This window comes from Amblyomma mixtum, chromosome 5 (assembly GCF_055824585.1).
Source record: "Amblyomma mixtum isolate Tamu chromosome 5, ASM5582458v1, whole genome shotgun sequence".
Taxonomy (NCBI): domain Eukaryota; kingdom Metazoa; phylum Arthropoda; class Arachnida; order Ixodida; family Ixodidae; genus Amblyomma; species Amblyomma mixtum.
In genome coordinates this window covers 178,378,278-178,397,949 of record NC_143016.1, presented here as the reverse complement: position 1 = coordinate 178,397,949, position 19,672 = coordinate 178,378,278, and the positions used below count along the sequence as shown (strand labels likewise).

The window sequence follows — 19,672 nt, the reverse complement described above, 5'->3', positions numbered from 1 at the left end:
TTGGCTCAGCCTATCGCGTTTCTGCTAGTGAAAGTTCTAGTTCCTAGCGCCGCTCCATGCTTCCAACCACCCCGCCTCAGCTTTTACTTAAGCCTGCACAAGCCTGATCCATTAGGCCTGCAGCTGGATGGAGATGGAAGTTTCGCCCGACTTCGAGGATCGGCGCACAACCTATAAGCGAATGCATCCAATCCCTACAATGACGCGTTTCTCTCGTTTGTCACTACCACAACCATCGCTTGATCCCAACATCTGGGCCCTGAAGTTTTCCCGAACTCTGACTCTTGTTCTTAACTTTGGTTCTTTGCCTCCTAGCCTTTCTTGAACCAATATCACATCTCTGACGACCGTGTACGATTACGTTACCACCACCGCATCCGGTGAACGCTTAGACAGAAGGCCGTGTGCTGTTCCGTAAAGTATATTTGTGGGAGCAATGTACGACCAGCTCACCACTGACCGCCTAAAACACTGCCTAATGTCGACCTGCATGTATTGGACGGCGGCGCAATCTTTCCTGCTCGCCCTGCCATAACACACTACGATTCCTTGTGATTTGGAATATACAAAGATGTAACGTTCCCAGTCAGTGTCCTGGCTATTCCTGGCTCCTGCACGAGGCTTTCCAGTTAAATTGGACTCTTGTGGTTTTGCAAACTTCTCACGAGAGTCATAAAAGAATCAGGAAGTAGCCCTTGGAATCAAGAATAGTTTTTAACAGCGATGCTGTTTACGCCGGAAGTTGCTGCGTTAGTATCGTGCAGCGGTGGTGTGTTCGCCTTAATGAGGTCAAGGATAAAGGAGGGAGTGAAAGAAGAAATAAAAAAGCCAAATTGAAAAGCGGTTTTCGAGGAAAGGAAATGGTGTAGTACCCGTCCCACGTCTCGGTGGGCACCTGTACCACGTCGTAAGGGACGGGAGGAAGGTGGGAGTGAAAGAAGAAAGAGAGAAAAAGGTGCCGTATGGGTCATCTCCGGAATAATTTCGACCGCGTGGGGATCTTTAACGCGCACTGACATAGCACATCACACGGGCTCCTTTTTAACAGCGGTGCTGTTTTAACAGCGATGCTCTTTAAGCCGAAGGTTATTCCGTGAGTCGAACGCAGCAGTTGCTGTGTTCGCAGTAATGAGGTCACCCAAGAATGCCTGACGCCCCCTGTCGGATCGGACGACAACTATTCTATTAGTTATAATCCGCCCCAACAGAGGGCGTCAGGCGTCCGTGGGTTGAAATAAACACTTGTACCGACTGATGACTGAGTGTTCGTTGACCTTGGAGGGGAGGGGGTAATATAAATGACAAGAGATAGAAATGATGAGCATCATCACGGTTAACTTAGTCGAACCAAACTCAAACAGCATCGCTGTGTCATCAGTCCTACACGAGAGCGTAATCTGCCCTATAATTTTAAGAGCGTTAGCTTTTACTCATCACGTTCGGAGATTTCGTGGGGTCTGCTACCACCCTGATATCACAGCGCCATCTGTGGCAGCAACTAGAAAACAGCACATCTCGCGCAAAGACTAGTAGCGCCATCTACTATAGCGCTGTAGAAACAACCACCTGCCACATGCCAATGATGACTTCATGGTCCAATATGGTGGATAGAGGTGTAACTATCTGAGTATGGCCTCAGGGGACGAAATGGCGGCTAACAGCGAACGCTCGTTACTTCAGCGTCTTCCAAATGGTGGTGGGCTTTTTTTTTGTTTATCGGCTTTTGTGCTTTAACTTTATTTCAGTTCAGAGAGCTCGCACATGTTTCATTCCAACACTTTGAATACATAAGCATGCGCTGAACACACTTGTTGCGGTCTTTACGCTGACACAAGAATCCTCTCACAGTATATGTAATAGCCCCTCTGCTACGACGTCGAGGCTACGGCGTCGGCGTCGGCGTCTGCTATGGCGTCGGAACCAATCTTTTGGAAGCAGGGCCGAGCGTAGTACGAGCCTGTGGCAGTCTCGGCTGTGCTCACGAATAAATGGTACGGCTCTCAAGTAAGCCCGGTGCACACTGCCAGACCAATATCAGTGTCATGAAGAAAATGTGAAGAAGGAAGGGCGTCGTTTGATGGAAGGACAAGTATAGCGTCTATATATTGCACTCCACCTCAAGGTACATATAACCGGGTATGTTATCAGGAGTTTGGGATGGCTCCTAGCTATCATAGCTAAGCCTTGCGGTATTCACTTCAAGGTGACATGTTGCCTGTTTTTGGTATAATTAAATGTACCGTGTAAAGTACTAGTTCTCTCACAGGATTTAGTTTCTATGTGATCTCCGCACTGTTCAAAGCCAGCGACATCTTGATGCCTCGCATAGTTGTTTTTCCAAAAGCATTGAAATTTTAGGCAATAGACATCTGTGCAAACACCAAACCTTAGACGATTTCGGATAACAAAAACAATGATTTTTTTTTTGAAGAATCAACTTTTCATATTGATAATAATAGAGCAGCGCGTAACGAGACAGAACACAAGGAGGAACCCAGCACGACACGAGCACTAACTGTCAACTGTTTATTTCTTGCCATTGCCACTTAGAAATACATGATCCACCGCATGGAATGGGAAAGAGCAATCAAGTTAGCTGACACAAGAAATGCAACTCAGCCTTTCGCTGGTTGCCATCGAATAAGAAAAGCTAGCTTATTTTGTAATAGTGCCAGTGATGCAACGCTCACACACTTGTTGCCTGCACGTGAAATATTCAGAGCGTCCATTATCTCTCCAACATGCTTATCATTGTGGAGGTTGATAATTTGGCTTCTCTCAAACAGGGGCACGCACCGCCTAGGACGGCCCGTTCCTTAGAGTGGATCTTGCAGTGGCGACAGTGCTGGCTTAGGAGGCCCAATTTACTCTCATTAACTTGCTATCATTACCATCTAGACAGTCAGGAAGGTGCCTCAATTGTAATGGACCAGGACATAAGGCTGCCGACTGTCGCTCTACGACAAAACAGCTTTATTGCGTTTATTGTCTAAAAACAAGGCATGAAGTAAGTTCCTGCTCAAGAAAGCACGAAAACCAGAAGGTGTCGTCCTGTTGTGTTCAGCCAGAGAGTGTTACGCCTGAAACGGTGTCCACAACAGCTGGTACTCTTGAACCAGCTGAAGATAAGGTGGCGGTCGGACTTGTGCGGAAAAAGCCTGCAGACGCAGAACACATGCCTGTCCTAGAGGGAGAGCTCCAAGGCCTACCCGGGCGTGTTTTACGGGACACGGGGAGCAAAACAATGGTTGTACGGAGAGCTCTAGTTCCTGGCTCAGCTCTCACCGGCTCGATATTTACGGTGTTCCTTGTTGATGGCAGTAGTCTGGAAGTTTCCGAGGCGGTGGTCTATATCGCTTCCCCTTATTTCACTGACACGGCCCTGGCGAAGTGCATGGAGACAGCGTTGTACGATGTCATAATCGGAAATATACCAGAGGCCCTTGAGCCGTCAAATTCAGATATTAATTGGCAGAAATCGGAGGGCGTTGTTTAATTATGCCCTGGTATAGTCAATGACGCGGTTTCCAGTGAAAACGGCGAAGGCCCAAAAGGGCCGTTGGATGCAGAGGAAGTTCCCGGACGAAGTAGGGAACATACTTCTTTAAGCGTCGCTCCCATGTGGTTCACCAAGGAGATGTTAGAAAAAGAGCAAAGAGAGGACGGTTCATTGAAGGAGTTTTGGATGGAAGCAGGAAAGGTGTTCCACTGCAAGCGCGACACTTCGGACCCGTATTCTGTCGAAAAGGGTTTTTGTACCGCCTTTATCATCTCGCCTGTGGCAGAGAGGTTCGACAGGTAGTACTTCCAAAGTCTTGCAGATCGCAGGTGTTAAGGCATTCCACGATAGCCAGTTGGCGGGGCACCAGGGCATTAAAAAGAACACAGATCGAGTTCCTGAAGAATTCTACTGGCCAGGACTGCAGGAAGAGGTTAAAAGGTATATCAGGTCGTGCGACACCTGCTAAAAGACGTGCCTGAAAAGCAAAGTAGGGAAAGCTCTGTTGGGACAGAAGTCTCTTTTCGACACTCCATTTGATCGGGTCGTTGTCGATATTATCGGTCTGCTGCCGCCCAAATTGGTCAAAGAAGATAGATGTATTCCCACTGTCATCGATTTTGGCACGCGGGAATCCGACGCAGTGTCTGTGCCAACGATAGATTCAGCAACCATGGGAAAAGGTTTAATGGAGATGTTTTTCACGAATAGGTTTTTCGAGAGAGATCCTTCGTGACCAGGGCTCCTGTTTCACTTACGAAATGATGAGAGAGCTCAGTGATGTGTTTAAGGTGAAACACCTCTGCACGACCCCTTACCATCTAATGTGCAATGGGATGGTGGAAAAATTTATCGGCACACTCATGCAGATGTTGCGGAAGCACAGTGAGGAGCAGCCCGAAACATGGGACTATCATATCGCTCCGCTTTTGTTTTCATACAGAGGGGTGCTTGGGGGTGCCGAGTCTGGGGTTTTCACCGCTTTAGATGATATTGCGACGACTTGTACGAGGACCGCTCGCAGTCTTTTCAGGGCTCTGGACAAGGGAAGAGCGAAGAGAGGACACGAAGACGACATATAGTTGCGTTCTCCATCTAAGAGAACGTCTCAAGCAAAGGGTGAGAGCGGCTCATCAAAATTTGTTGCGTGCCTAAACGTCTCAGAAGAGATACTATGCTACGAATAGCAAGAATCGGTATTTAAGGGTTGGAGATCGTGCCCTCATTCTTTTCCCCAGTAGCCACAATAAGTTGCTGATTTAGTGGAAAGATACATTCATGGTGTCTGGCAAAAAGAACGACGTGGATTACTGGATCAACTTGGGCCACACTAAGAAGCTATTCCACATCAATATGCTGAAACGGTACGCAGAGCGTGCGTCCCCAGTGACCATTTTGTAAGAGATAGTTCATAAATTGCCGGAGGGTGACGCCCAGTGTACAGTGCTACTATCTGGTGTTTCCAATGGTAACCTGTGCAACGGGAATGTGGTAGTGTTTGTGGGCTGTTTTGCTTCCTTGGGTTATGGGTTGTTCAGTGTGCACATATTCACCTTTATGGTACAGACGTGTATAAAGTGTGTGTCTGATGCTTTGTGTGTATAATATATGTATAATATCTGATGTAATGTATAATATAAATGTATAATACTTCACCCCACGTTCTTTTTGTGTGCGTTTCTATGTGTCTTCACGTGTCACTGTGTAAAGTGCCTTCGGTGACTTCAGCATCTGACTTGTCCGTTTACCACATGAACAAAAGGGTTGTGTGCACCTGTGGCATATGCTTCAGTAAATTGAGCTTCGCGTGCGTCACCGTCGCGCACTCTTTCGTTGCTTTGCGGCAGCTACTATCGCCCGCATTCAACGCTGGGCACACCGCCTCGGAGCCTACCACTACAAGCTGCTGTACACTCCAAACTCCGACGCCGAGAGCCACCTACCACAACGATCTTCAGAACCTGTCCCGTATGATGAACCGCCAGAACACGTCCTGTCCTTGGAAAGATTTGACGAAGGAGGTGTGACAACACGAGAGCTACAGGCATTGACAGCCACAGACCGTGTTTTGACCTAGGTTAAACGATACGTAATGAACGGATGGCCCAGAAACACGAACTTATTACATAATTTCGTACTACCGTTATTTGAACGCAAGCTGGAGTTGTCAGTGTCGCATGGTTTAGTGTACTGGGGAAATCGCGTGGTGGTACCAAAGAAAGCTCGTGCAAGATTGTTGCGTCTTTTGCACTAAACACACCAAGGATCGACGGCGATGAAAGTAGTGGCACGTTCTTTGTTCTGGTGGCCAGGGTTGGATAGGGATATCGAGCAAATATCAGCTATTTGTCAGAGCTGCATTCGGAAGCTGCGACGCCAAGAGCCGCTCCAGCAGTGTACTGGCCAGCGACAATTGAAAAGCGGTCCCGTATTCGCGTGGATATTGCCGGTCCCATCGCAGGCAAAATGATCGTGCTTGTGGTCGACACGCATACAAAATGGGTCAAAGCCACGCCGCTGATGCACGCCAACTCTGAAGCCACAGTTAGCTTCCTGTGTACTACTTTCGGTAGGTTTAGAGTTCCACGTACGTTGGTTTCTGACAACGCCAGTCAATTTACCAGCCAGGAATTTGCTACATTTCTACGAAACAACATAGTGCATCTAAAGTGCACGCTCTACGACCCTCAGTCAAATGGAGCCGCAGAAAGAGTTGTTTGAACGGTGAAGGACGGGCTTCGAAAAACGAAAGGAGGGAAGTTGTAGGACAATCTAGTGTGACTACTGTTGAACTACTGGAGAACTCCCCAGAAATGTGGCAAATGTTCAGCAGAGATGCTTCTGGATTACCAAATACGATCCCGTATCGACTCATGTTTTCCTTCTACTCTTGCAGAGCCACAGCAGGGTCACGATGACTGGAGACTGCTGCCGGAGACCAATTTTTACGTGCGGAACTATGGTAACGGGTTTTGTATCCGTGTGCAGCTGATATTGTATAAGTTTATTCGTTTGCTTTTATTCTTTTGGTATCCGTGCGCTGCTAACATTGTATAAGTTTATTCTTTTTGTTTCCGTGTGCTGCTAATATTGAATAACTTTATTCTTTTGGTTATGTGACATTGTATGTTAACTCCTGCTTGGGCCAAGCAGTGGCCTGCAGTATTATGAAATAAATAAATAAATAAATAAATAAATAAATAAATAAATAAATAAATAAATAAATAAATAAGTGGGAGTCGGAACGTGTCACCAAGTCGTCCAGTGTCAGGATGGTTACGGCAACAACTCCAGGAGGACTGGCCCGGCGGCACGCAGATCAAGTTCGCGTGCAACACGGCGGTGCAACGGAGCATCAACAGCCTGAAGGTGTTACGACTGAGCGAAGTCCGACAGCTTGCCCGCCAACGATTGCAGATCGGCCTGGTTTCAAAACCGACCCGCCAAACGGCGCAAACTTTCCGCAACGGCCTTCCGGCGCCGCTTCTGCAGCTCAACCTACGGCCGGACCAGCACAAGCAGAGGAAGACGCAAGGAGCTCCGAACAAGTCCTCGGGCGTTCCACGAGGCAACGCAGACCGGTGCAGCGTTTCAAATTTTAAGAAGGAAGAACGAGAACCGGCGTATTCAGCATGGTATGGCCGATGTCATTTTAACAAGGAAGAAGGGTGGCACATACTTCAATAAATTGAGTTGCGCGCGAGTCACCAGCCCTCACCTCGCGCACCCTTGTGTTGTTTTGCGGTAGCCGCTATCGCCGCTCTCTCTCCCTCTCTTGTCCCCCTTCTCCCACGTTAAGCACGCCTATAAAAAGGCGCCCAGCTTTGGTAATAAACGGAGAGGTGGTGACGAATTGCGGCTTCGGCCGTTTATCTGTTTTTTCAGCCAGAGTCCGCTTTGGCGGACGCGGTTCTTGCGGCGACGCGCGTCTTTTCTTCACTTTTTCTCTTTCTTCTGATCTTTCAACTCTCCTCTATCTGCACGTGGCAGCGGTGGTGGCTAGGCTGGAGCCAGTTGGCAGGCCCGTGCAATTTCCTTTTCATCCTTCTCTCAGTCGCAACAACAACAACAGGTAATAAACGTGGGGACATGTAGTGAAAGCAACTGCGGGTATCTGTTACAACCAGCGTCTTCGCTTCGGCGGACGCGGTTGTTGCGACGCGCGTCTGTTCTTTCACTCTTTCCTGTCGTATCTTTCAACACTACTCTATTTGCACGTGGCAGCGGTGGTGGCTTGGCTCGAGGCAGTCGGCACACCCGTGCAATTTTCGTTTCAGCCTTATTTTAGTAGTAACAGCAAAAAAAAATGGCTGAGGCTTAAATTGGTTAAGCCTGGAGAATACGAAGCATCATCGTGTCGCGTAATTTGGAGGCGCACAACCACAGCGACGGCGCGAGGTGGGCCCCCGTTTCTCCACTGTCGTGACGTCATCGTGTCACGTGGTGTGACGTCATGTATCACGTGATTTGGAGGCGCACAACCACAGCGACGGCGCGAGGTGGGCCCCCGTTTCTCCACTGTCGTGACGTCATCGTGTCACGTGGTGTGACGTCATGTATCACGAGATTTGGAGGCGCATAACCACGGTGAAGGGCTTAACTGGTAGCTAAAGTAGTATGCTTCGCATAAAAACAACAACAACAAACGAGGTTCTGCTCTCAACATTATGTACAGCGCGAAAAACTAAGACAGGGGAAGAAACACGCAAACAAACAAGCGTGTTTCTTCCCCTGTCTTAGTTTTTCGCGCTGTACATAATGTTGAACCTTCACCAACTCGCCCAGTTTTCTGTTCTACTTAAGTTCTGCTCTCCTTGCTCACCAGCGTGGCTTCTGTTCTTGGCGCTCCTCAGGGCGACCCTGGCGATGCGACTGCACCAACGGCAGTTTTTTCTAAGCGAGAAAAACTTATCCGAAAAAGGGAACGGGGATATGTCATATGCACACGAAATCATGGCGGGATTTTTGAACGCGGTGCGTCGACAGTGCTGCGTCGAACAGCGGAGCGCCGTGCGTATAAGCCCAGCGTTGCGCGTGTGCACATATGAATGGTGTGTGCGAGGCGGCATCAACAAAGAGAGCGGCGGGCACCAGGAGCGGAGAGCTGAGGTGTCAGGAAGCCGAGGTGTGAAGGAAGAGAGCGCTGCGCAGGTCGGGTCGTTCAAGCGTGGAGGTGGCAGCCATCAGACATGGGGTCCGTGCTGTCGGGGACCTCCTTTCGATCACCGACGTAAGCCTCGTGCGTTCCTTTCAAGTTTGTAGGTAGCAGCCGATGGATTGAGGGTCCGTGCTGCCGAGAGGCTTCCTTGGATAGCCTGCACAAGCCCAGGGCGTCTCGGGACGTCGCCGAAAGGTCTTGGCTCTGCGTTTCCTGCAGCTGCTGCCATGTTCTTGGGGTGGCTGACTGGAGTCCATCGGCGTATTCCTGTGTTCCTTTCTGCTGCTTACCACCTGGCTCTCTTCCGCCGCTTCCTTCGACGCAACGCCAGCGACGCGTCGCAGTTCATCAACCTGAGCCCTTGCTGCCAGCAAGGTATTCTCTCTTCACCTGGGACGCTCCATATCTGGGAACTCTTTCCTTTAATTTGTAGTGTTGCACGTTTCTTGAGTGTGTGTTTTTCTTGGTGTTTTAATTTCTCATTCGCTCTCGCCCTTTAAATTATAAATACGGCTTCCTTTTTTTTATTTGATCTGTTTGTTGTCTTGTTCGAACGTGCGCGCAATAGCGTTCCCCTTCGGCAGTCGGAGACGCATTATCAATTCGCGACACCTACATACCCCTGATGAAGTACGCTGAGATGTCATGAATTCGTTTTTCTACTCGGTTTTCACACGCAAACCTACACTCGTTATTACCCTAATACATACCACTTATTTACCCAAATGTTTCCAGTTGTTTCCATTGCTGAAGGTATGAGTGAACTCACTGAGAACCTTCACTTGTGTAGCGCTCCTGTGTCAGACAACATAACTGCCAAAATTTTGACGGGAACTAAGTGCATTTCTGCTGCACATTGCAATTTAGTTTTAATTGATCTATTTAAAACAGTGAACTACCAAACGATTGGAGAGTTAATAGAGTACCCCCGGCATTCAAGAGAGGCAATCATTTTTACCCTTCTAATTACCCCCCCACTTCCTTAAATTCCATTCGATGGAACCTACTAGAGCACATATTATACTCGCAGATTGCATCAAACCTTGACAAAAAATTATTTCTTTCACAAAAAAAAAACAGCGCGGTTCCAGGTCAAGCCTTTCGGGCGAATCCCAACTTTAGGACTATATACCACAGGCGTTCAATTAAACCTTCATCCTTCCTTTCAAACTGATGTCTTCTACCGAGACTATCCAAAGCCCTCGACTGCGTACCACATCGGCGGTTAATGACTAAGCTCTCTTGCCTCCACATTGGATCTTTAATCTGATCTTGGACTGAATGCTTTTTTTGCGACCGGTCACAATACACTATTAGTGACAGTTGTAATTCTGGAGTTACCAAAGTAACCTCTGGTATCCCTATGGGGTCGCTGTTGGGACCAATCTATTTGCCGATATTTATTAACGACCTCCCTAAGTCTATATCATCTCGTATCCACCTCTTCGCAGACGACTGCGTTCTTTATCGTCTCATATCTATATAAAAATCGGAAGTCTTTGCTCCAATGGCATTAAATCTCATAATAAATTAGTTTTGCATATGGTTAATGCAACTCAATTTTTATAAATGCAAGTTCATGCAAGTATCATGAATGTACAGTGACACCAGCTATTGGTATATACTAATTCAATTCTAGACAACTCTTAGAAGCACAATGATACCGCCATCTTGGCATCATTGTGGACAACAAATCAGCCTGGTCAGAGCACAATTAAACTCTTGGTACAGACACTTCAGAGTCGCTTGGTTTCATTACAAGATCTCTCGCCTTTTGCCCCTTCTACACGTAAACTTATCTAAGAAAGTTTCATTCTTCGCATACTCGAACACACCTCTGCGATTTCAAATCCCTACCAGACTTACTTAATCAGTCAGGTTCAATCCATTCAAAATCACGCAGCCAGTTTCCTCACGTCGCAGTATCATTGACGCCACGGTATAAACTAATATTTCACAATTTCGTTTTTTTTATAGATTGCATTTTAACTTTGAACTGCTTAATAACTGTTTTTCACCCACCGTTTAGCACTTCACGCCAGCTTTTTAACTCTGAGTCTAAAATGCCTACACGCTTTCGCAAATGCATGTAGTAAATATTTTCTGCCCTGCACCATTGCATCATGGAATGAGCTAATTCTACAGTCACTGAAAAAGACCCACTTAAGTTCGTTTAGTAAGCACACATTTCAAACACTAAATTTCCGTCCCTGCATTGAATAATTATTCTGCGTTTCTGAGTGCTTTCCATTTATTTTTTTGCATGTGCTTGCACCAGATTGTTGTTCCCTTAATGCGTCGTTTCATTTCTCTCGCTTTTGTGTCATTTCTTTCGATACCCAGTGCTCATTATGCGGACGCTTTGATTTATTTTTTGAACTGGAATTTTAAGATCACACTTACTTCTTTTATCTTTGTGCATACAAACTCTAACTCGACTCATTATATTGACCACGGTGATTTTCTATTGATCTTCTTTATGTAAAGCCCTCACCCAAGGGCCCTTAAGGGTGAATAAATAATGATTATGACGATGATGATTATCAATTCTGCTTGGCAAGTGTGTCCTGAGGCATATAAGGGCGAACTGGGAGCCTCCTACGCTCCCTATGCATCACTGATGAAGTACTTTTAGCCTGCATCGCTAGGTGATGCAACAGTGCTTTGGATTTCTTAGATGAAGGGGTAACCACAGGCATGGCCAGTATCGAAGGTATATGTATCTTTGAATACATTTCGAAAATCAATCACAGTTACTGATCTCTTGCCTAAAATAAAACTACGGGAGAATCAGTCTCGAAAATACATTTTTAGTGTACAATGTATATTAACGGTACTGGATACACAAAAAATAATGTCTGCCGCAGATTTTCAGGGGACTGTGAGTCAGAGATAGAGGAAATAGAGATAGAGGAGAAAAAGGGGATGGAGTAGAATTACGAAGAGACAGTGCCAATGCCGTTGGCCCGGTCACTCTACTTGTCGTGTTCTTTGTCTGCCAGACAGACCACGTATACTTTGTGCATCCACACATTCGGTGACAAAAGAGACGAAAAGATTTCAAACAGAAATGGAAGATTTCTACCGTCGTTCTACGCAAGTTGCCGAGCAAGTTTTGACGTTTGTAGCTCGAGAAAGCTCACAAAGGTTAGAACGTTATGTTTGGCCTTAATATTGCTACCACGAAGAGGAAGTGGAAGTCGAAGTGGCCTCCCGCGTGAAAGGGTCGCACGCAGAAGAAGAGGTTGTTGGTGCTTCCTGCTGGCGTTGGTGCTTCCTGATGCTCGCCGCTAGGAACTATTCACCTACCGCTTGTAAATAAATGTAAATAGTATTTCCCCGTAACATCTTGGCGGACGTGCGGCAAGACGGAACTACGCAGCGGACGCTACCTTCCACCCCCGACGTACCTTTCGCGCCGCCGCTACCTTCCACGGCTGACAATGACGGAAGCCGCTCCTCCAGATTCGGCAGCATCAGTGTCCTCGGTGGTCCTCACTCACCCTCGTAATCCTGGACCCTTCCCTGGGGACGACGGCGCTGACGTCGAGACCTGGCTTCGCAAGTATGAACGGTGCAGCGCTAACAACCGGTGGGACCAAACTTTCATGCATGCGAACGTCGTTTTTTACCTTAAGGGCACGGTGCTGAAGTGGTACGATACCAACGAAGAGACATTAACCAGTTGGGATGACTGTAAGCAGAAACTTATTGACCTTTTCGGCAAACCACTCGGCCGGCAGCTTGCCGCTAAAAGATATCTCGCAAGTAGCGCCCAGTCATCCACGGAGTCCTACGTGCCCTATATTCAGGATGTGTTTGCTTTGTGCTACACGGTGGATAACGAGATGAGCGAGGCTGACAAAGTCGGACATTTGCTGAAGGGCATTGCAGACGATGCCTTAAATCTGCTCGTTTACAAAAACTGTGACAAGATTGCAGACATCGTAAAGGAATGCCGCCGCTTCGAGGACGCCAAAAGCCGACGGATCACCCAGCATATCGCACGCCTGCCCAACACGGCTGGGTCTTCGTCCTGCCAAGATCTTTGTCCTCGGAACCAGCCGACCTCACCAGAGAACGTGACCCGTATCGTACGCCGTGAGCTTGAAGCCATTGCTGCGGCCTCCTTAGCCACACCTGCAGCCAATCAGCCCCTGGCCCTTCCACTTATTCAAGCCGTCGTGCGCCAGGAAATTGCTAACTTGGGTTTGACCTCTGTCGCCGCTCTTCATCCCTCCCAAGTACCCGAAGTCCCTCCTCTATACCCTGTTCGGCCTGTTTACGCCGCTCCTCGACCGCGCAACCCCTCCGAGTGGCGTACGCCTGACGACAGGCCCATCTGTTTCAACTGTTCCCGTGTCGACCACATCGCCCGTCATTGCCGTAGTCGATGGTACTCCTCCCAGCGGACTCGTTACTCGACCCCACCTTATCGCCCCGACGCTGCAGACTCAAGCTCTTTCTCGCGACCCTTGGACACATCAAGACCCACCACCGACGTCCCGCCGCCCCGCTTCAGCCGCTCACCATCTCCACAGCGCCGCCAGTCCCGTTCGCCGCAACGACCGCGCGCTTCCACTCCCGGCCCCTACGGACGATCACAGGCGGAAAACTAGTTTCTGTAGCGTCCAGAGGTGATTCTGCAGATACGACCCGGCTCCAAAATCCTCGTTTAGTTCTTCGTGCCCCGCGCAATTTACTGACCATACAAGTCGATGGCGTCGCCGTCTCTGCTCTGGTTGACACGGGCGCTCACATTTCCGTGATGATGTGGCCTCGCCGCGGTGGCTCAGTGGTTACGGCGCTCGGCTGCTGACCCGAAAGACGCGGGTTCGATCCCGGCCGCGGCGGCTGAATTTCTTGAAGGCGAAGTTCTAGAGGCCCGTGTGCTGTGCGATGTCAGTGCACGTTAAAGAACCCCAGGTGGCCGACATTTCCGGAGCCCTTCACTACGGCGTCTCTCATAGCCTCAGTCGCTTTGGGACGTTAAACCCCAATAAACCATAAACCATAAACCATTTCCGTGATGAGTTCCGACCTACGACGCCGCCTCCGCAAAGTGCTGACGCCTGCTCCTACAGCCGTTGTTCGAGTTGCCGATGGCACAACGTCCCCAGTCCTCGGCCTGTGTGCTGCTCGTGTGACGATTTCTGACCGCCAAACCACCGTGCTCTTTACCGTTCTGAATCAGTGCCTTCATGACATCATACTCGGCCTTGATTTACTTAGTGAGCACGCAGCCCTTATTGACTGTGCTACAAGTGTTGTTGAGTTGGACCTACCGTACCTCTCGGAACCACCTGCCCCAGTTGTGCACCGTCTCTGTACTGCCGAGTTCACCCGCTTACCACCTGACGCCGCCACTTACGTATTGTTTAAATCTGTTCCACTTCTTCCTAATGGCCAGTATATCATCACCCCTGTCCTTGATTTGCCCGTCACAAAGAATGTTGCCCTTGCCCATACGGTTGTCGCAGTCTCGGCAAACAGCGCGTGGTTACCTGTTCTCAACTTCAGCACGCACGTCCAGACGCTTCCTCAAGGCATGTGCCTCGCCATGCTGTCCCCTACCGATGAATACGCGATCTCTGCAGTCACAAACTGTGTATCGTCCTCTACGGACGATCATGTCACAGCTCTTTCGAGACCTGACCACTTTGCCACTTTGCTTCAGATCTCTCTGCCGACCAAGCCGAGGCGCTTACCCATCTTCTGGAATCTTTTCAGGACATATTTGATTTCAATGACCGCCCTTTAACTCGTACGACTATTGTGAAGCATCGTATGAACACTGGTGACGCCGCTCCTCTGCACCGCCGGCCTTATAGGGTGTCCAGTTCCGAACGCCAAGTGATACAACAGGAAGTTGAAAAGATGCTCGCTAAGGACGTAATCGAACCGTCGTCCAGTCCTTGGCCCTCTCCAGTCGTCCTTGTTAAAAAGAAAGACGGCAGTTGGCGTTTCTGCGTCGACTACCGCCACCTGAACCGCATCACAAGAAGAGCCGTGTACCCACTCCCTAGGATCGATGACGCTCTGGACTGTCTCCACGGATCTCAATACTTTTCTTCCATTGACCTTCGTTCCGGTTATTGGCAAATCGCCGTTGACGAGCAAGACCGCGAAAAGACCGCTTTCGTCACACCTGACGGTTTATACCAGTTCAAAGTGATGCCATTCGGACTTTGTAATGCACCAGCTACTTTCGAACGGATGATGGACTCACTCCTTCGCGGATTTAAGTGGACTACGTGTCTGTGCTACCTTGACGATGTTGTTGTCTTCTCGCCCACATTTGCCTCGCACCTTGAACGTCTCAGGACTATCCTGACTGTCTTTCGTACGGCTGGGCTCCAGCTCAACTCGTCCAAATGCCAATTCGGCCGCCGGCAACTCACCATTCTGGGAAATCTCGTCGACGCCTCCAGTGTACGTCCTGATCCAGCTAAAACTGCAGCGGTGCAACAATTCCCTCGTCCAAATCCTTAGAAAGACGTGCGCAGTTTTCTTGGGCTGTGCTCCTACTTTCGCCGTTTTATTCAAGATTTTGCCCTTATCGCTCGCCCACTCAGTGACCTCCAGAAGACGGACACAGACTTTACCTGGGGCTTTGATCAACATAATGCGTTTTCCACGCTTGTCCGCCTGCTGACATCATCCCCGATTCTGGCACATTTTGATCCCGCGGCCCCTACTGAACTCCGCACAGACGCCTGTGGCTACGGGATCGGAGCCGTGCTGGCTCAACGCTCCCGGGGCCCACACCGCGCGGTTGCGTCTGCTAGCCGCCTGCTTTCACCTGCCGAGCGAAATTACTCCATTACGGAACGTGAGTGCCTCGCTATAGTTTGGGCTGTAGCTAAATTCCGGCCATATTTGTTCGGGCGTGTTTTTTCTGTTGTCACTGACCACCACGCCCTATGCTGGCTGTCCACGCTGAAAGACCCTTCTGGGCGTCCTGGCCGCTGGGCGCTACGCCTTCAGGAATATTCGTACACTGTCGTGTACAAATCTGGACGTCTCCATCAAGACGCTGATTGCCTGTCTCGGTACCCCGTCGAGCCACCTGCTCTCAGTGACACTGACGATATCCCTTCTCTGTTTGGCATTTCTGATCTACACAACATCGCCGAGGAGCAGCGCAAAGACCCATATTTGCAAACCATCATCGAGGGCCTCTGCTCTGGAAGCTTGAAGCGCTCCCTGCAGCTCTTCGTTACTAAAAATGACATTCTCTATCGCCGCAACTTCCGTCCGGACGGGCCCTCACTCCTTCTAGTCATTACCCAGCATCTGCGGTCTTCTATAATTGCAGAACTCCATGACCTGCCTGCAGCTGGCCACCTTGGTGTGGCACGAACTTACGACCGGATACGGCGCCGTTTCTTTTGGCCTGGATTATACCGTACAGTCCGGCATTACGTCACCAATTGCGACCTTTGTCAGCGCAGAAAGAAGCCTTCGGCACCACCTCCTGGTCTTCTGCATCCTATAGACGTGCCTGTGGAGCCGTTCCACCGTGTAGGGCTCGACCTCCTTGGACCATTCCCGACCTCGGATTCCGGAAATAGGTGGATCGCAGTAGCCACAGACTATGCCACTCGGTATGCGATCACCCGTGCATTGCCTACGAGCTGCGCGACCGATGTCGCTGACTTTCTTTTGCACAGTTTTATTCTACAACATGGTGCCCCTCGTCAAGTACTCACAGACCGCGGACGCTATTTCCTGTCTAGAGTTGTCGACGACATCCTGCGTTCGTGCTCTACCAAGCATAAGATTGCCACAGCATACCACCCACAGACAAACGGGCTAACCGAGCGTTTGAACCGAACATTAACAGACATGTTCTCTATGTACGTCTCCCCCGACCACAAAGACTGGGATCTCAGCTTGCCCTATGTGACGTTCGCTTACAACACCTCCAGGCATGACACAACTGCTCGGCCGATGCATGACACAACTGCTCGGTGCTCGGGCCGATCCTCTTCCTTATTTACATCAACGACATCAGCAGCAACCTCGCTTCTACGATTAGGCTATTTGCGGACGACTGTGTCATTTACAGAACGATTACTGACCCTCATGACACTAATGCTTTGCAATCAGATCTTGATGAAATAGCTTAAGTGGTGCGAACAATGGCATATGGAAATAAACGTTTCGAAAACGAAACTTGTAACATTTACGACGGCAAGAGTGACTGAACCCATCTTTTATTCTATCGGTAACATGGCCATTGAAAAAGTTCCTGCAATCAAATACCTAGGTGTCTACATTTCTTCTGATTTAACATGGCACAAACACATTGAATATATAACCACTAAAGCATACAAAACCCTGGGTTTCATTACGCGTAGCTTGTGCTTTGCAAATCAGGCGACCAAACTTTTAGCATACACAACTTTAGTCAGATCACAACTAGAATATGCCGCTTTCATCTGGAATCCACATCAAGCTTATCTTGCGGATAAACTGGAATCACTTCAAAATAAGGCTGCTAGGTTTATCACAAGGAAATACGCGCGCTACTCCAGCATCACAGATATTAAATCATCTCTAAATTTAAGCTCTCTTGGAAAGCGAAGACTTGTCACCCTGCTATGCCACTTTCACATGATCTATCACAATCACTCGCCATTCACAGATTCTCATATCAAACCAGCACATCGCATTTTTCCCCGATTAGACCACTGCTTCAAAGTGCAACCCCAGATAGCTCACACTGAACTTATGCGTCATTCGCCATTGTTCCTTGTCATCTATCACTGGAATAAACTACCTGCAGAAATTGTTCTCGAAAACAATTACGACGCATTTCTTAACAAACTGAAGAGCTTACTCTTTGCTGGCCCTTAATGAAATATTATCAGAAGTGTATTCTTTTTTAGAATGTCTTGAACAATGTGGTCCACGTGTGTGAGTGTTTTAAAATACTTTATTTATCCTGTTGTCTTCCCTATTTATCTGAGCTCATGTTTGTTTATGCTTTGTGATATTTTTCACTGTGTTATGTAATACGATTGCTTTATTGTTTTTCTTTAACCCCCTATGTAATGCCTGTAAAGGGCCTTTAGGGTATTTGAATAAAAAAAAAAACTGGTTACTCTCCGTTCTATCTCTTATACGGCAGACACGCCGTCCTGCCATTGGACACACTCGTGCCACCCGCTGACCGTCCCGTCACCGCCTACGCCCGGGACGCCATTGCTCAAGCTGAAGACGCTCGCCAAATCGCCCGAACTCGGCTCCAAGCGTCCCAACAAGCGCAGAAGTCATTGTACGATAATCGCCATCGCCATGTCACCTACGAACCGGGGTCGCTCGTTCTTCTGTGGTCCCCTTCCCGTCGCGTCGGTCTCTCTGAAAAACTTTTGTCTCCCTACCATGGTCCTTATCGAGTTGTGCGACAGGTCACCGATGTCACGTATGAAGTTGTTCCTCATACACCTGCATCCTCTTCATGTACACCACTCACCGATATTGTTCACGTTATGCGCCTCAAGCCCTACCACGCCGGTCCTCTATCACCGGCCTAACGCCGGGACGGCGCTCCTGCCGCCGGGGGTCATGCTACGACGAAGAGGAAGTGAAAGTGGCCTCCCGCGTGAAAGGGTCGCACGCAGAAGAAGAGGTTGATGGTGCTTCCTGCTGGCGTTGGTGCTTCCTGCTGCTCGCCGCTTGGAACTATTCACCTACCGCTTGTAAATAAATGTAAATAGTATTTCCCCGTAACAATATTACACTAAGCCCTTTTATTTTTGTTGTTTTACTTCTAGCATTTAACTCAGAATGTTCAACTCCAAGCGTTTGTTAAACACAGCCTGTTCAGTTTTCCCAAGCACACGGAGCTTTAGCACAGGGCAAACGAACCCGGCAGGTGCTGCAGTAACAAACTAAAAAGATAAGACAAATTTTCAAGTTTATTCTCATGTAGGCCAGTGCTCAGTGATTGGTTCGCAGAAAGAACTTTAGCTTGAAGGAATATTTTCAAAGGCTGTTTATGGAAACGGTCGCTTTAACGTAACCATGGATTCAGTCCAATCCTACAGTTCTAATGAAACCAGTTGCGCCTACAGTGGAGGTTAAGAAATCCCCACGACTGGATTCGTTGAAGCGTTTTAAGAAATTGTGCTTTAGCGACTGCACTAATAATTCCACCAACCACACAAATATTTGGTTTGGTTTTTTATTTGGGTTTAACGTCCCAAAGTGACTCAGGCTATGAGGGACGCCACAGTGAAGGTCTCTGGAAATTTCGACCACGGTGTTCTTTAACGTGCACTGACATCGCACAGTACACGGGAATCTAGAATATCGCCTTCATTTAAATTCAGCTGCCGCGGCTGGGATTGAGCCCGCGTCTTTCGAGCCACCAGCCGAGCGCCGTTTCCACTGAGCCACCGTGCCTGGGCAACGCAAATATTTCTTAACTTACATTAAATTACTGTAGGATGGGGGTTTGTTACAGGCAGTTGGACCTCAGGAGCAGGGCGGCAACAGTCCGTGGTCGGCGAAGGCGAGAACATAGCACGCGCAGCGATGGCAATGCCGCCGCTAAGCAGCACGGTCGTCTTCGTCTGCACAATTGCCCCAGGGGAAAAGAGGAGCCAACCTGTCGACTTAGGGCGCGGGCAGGATGGCTGGGTCGTGGAATGGCTTGAGGCGCTGGACGTGAACAGTCTCGCGTTCACGGCAGCGGTGATCAGAAGGCGGCACGAGAGGTACGACTGTGTAATTAACTGGAGATGTACGCTCCAGGACACGGTATGGGCCAAGGTATTTGGCGAGAAATTTTGACGACAGGCCCGGAGTATTTGTCGGAACCGAAAGCCACACAAGGGAGCCATTGGGGAAGTGTGGCGTTGTTTGATTTAGGTCGTGGCGGGATTTCTCTCTGCACTGGTTGTCAGTGCGGGCGATGCGGCGACAGTCTTCGGCGTGCTGGGCGGCTTCAGATAGAGGCGTATACTCGGAAGCGTCGAGTTGGTACGGCAGAATGGTGTCGATGG

General features: G+C 48.9%; 1 protein-coding gene across 1 annotated transcript in view; it reads right to left on the bottom strand.

Moving 5' to 3' along the window:
• The window catches only part of LOC149344915 (uncharacterized), a 103,147-nt gene that overhangs the window by 21,800 nt on the left and 61,675 nt on the right, over window positions 1-19,672 (bottom strand). The gene's annotated exons all lie outside the window — the stretch shown is intronic.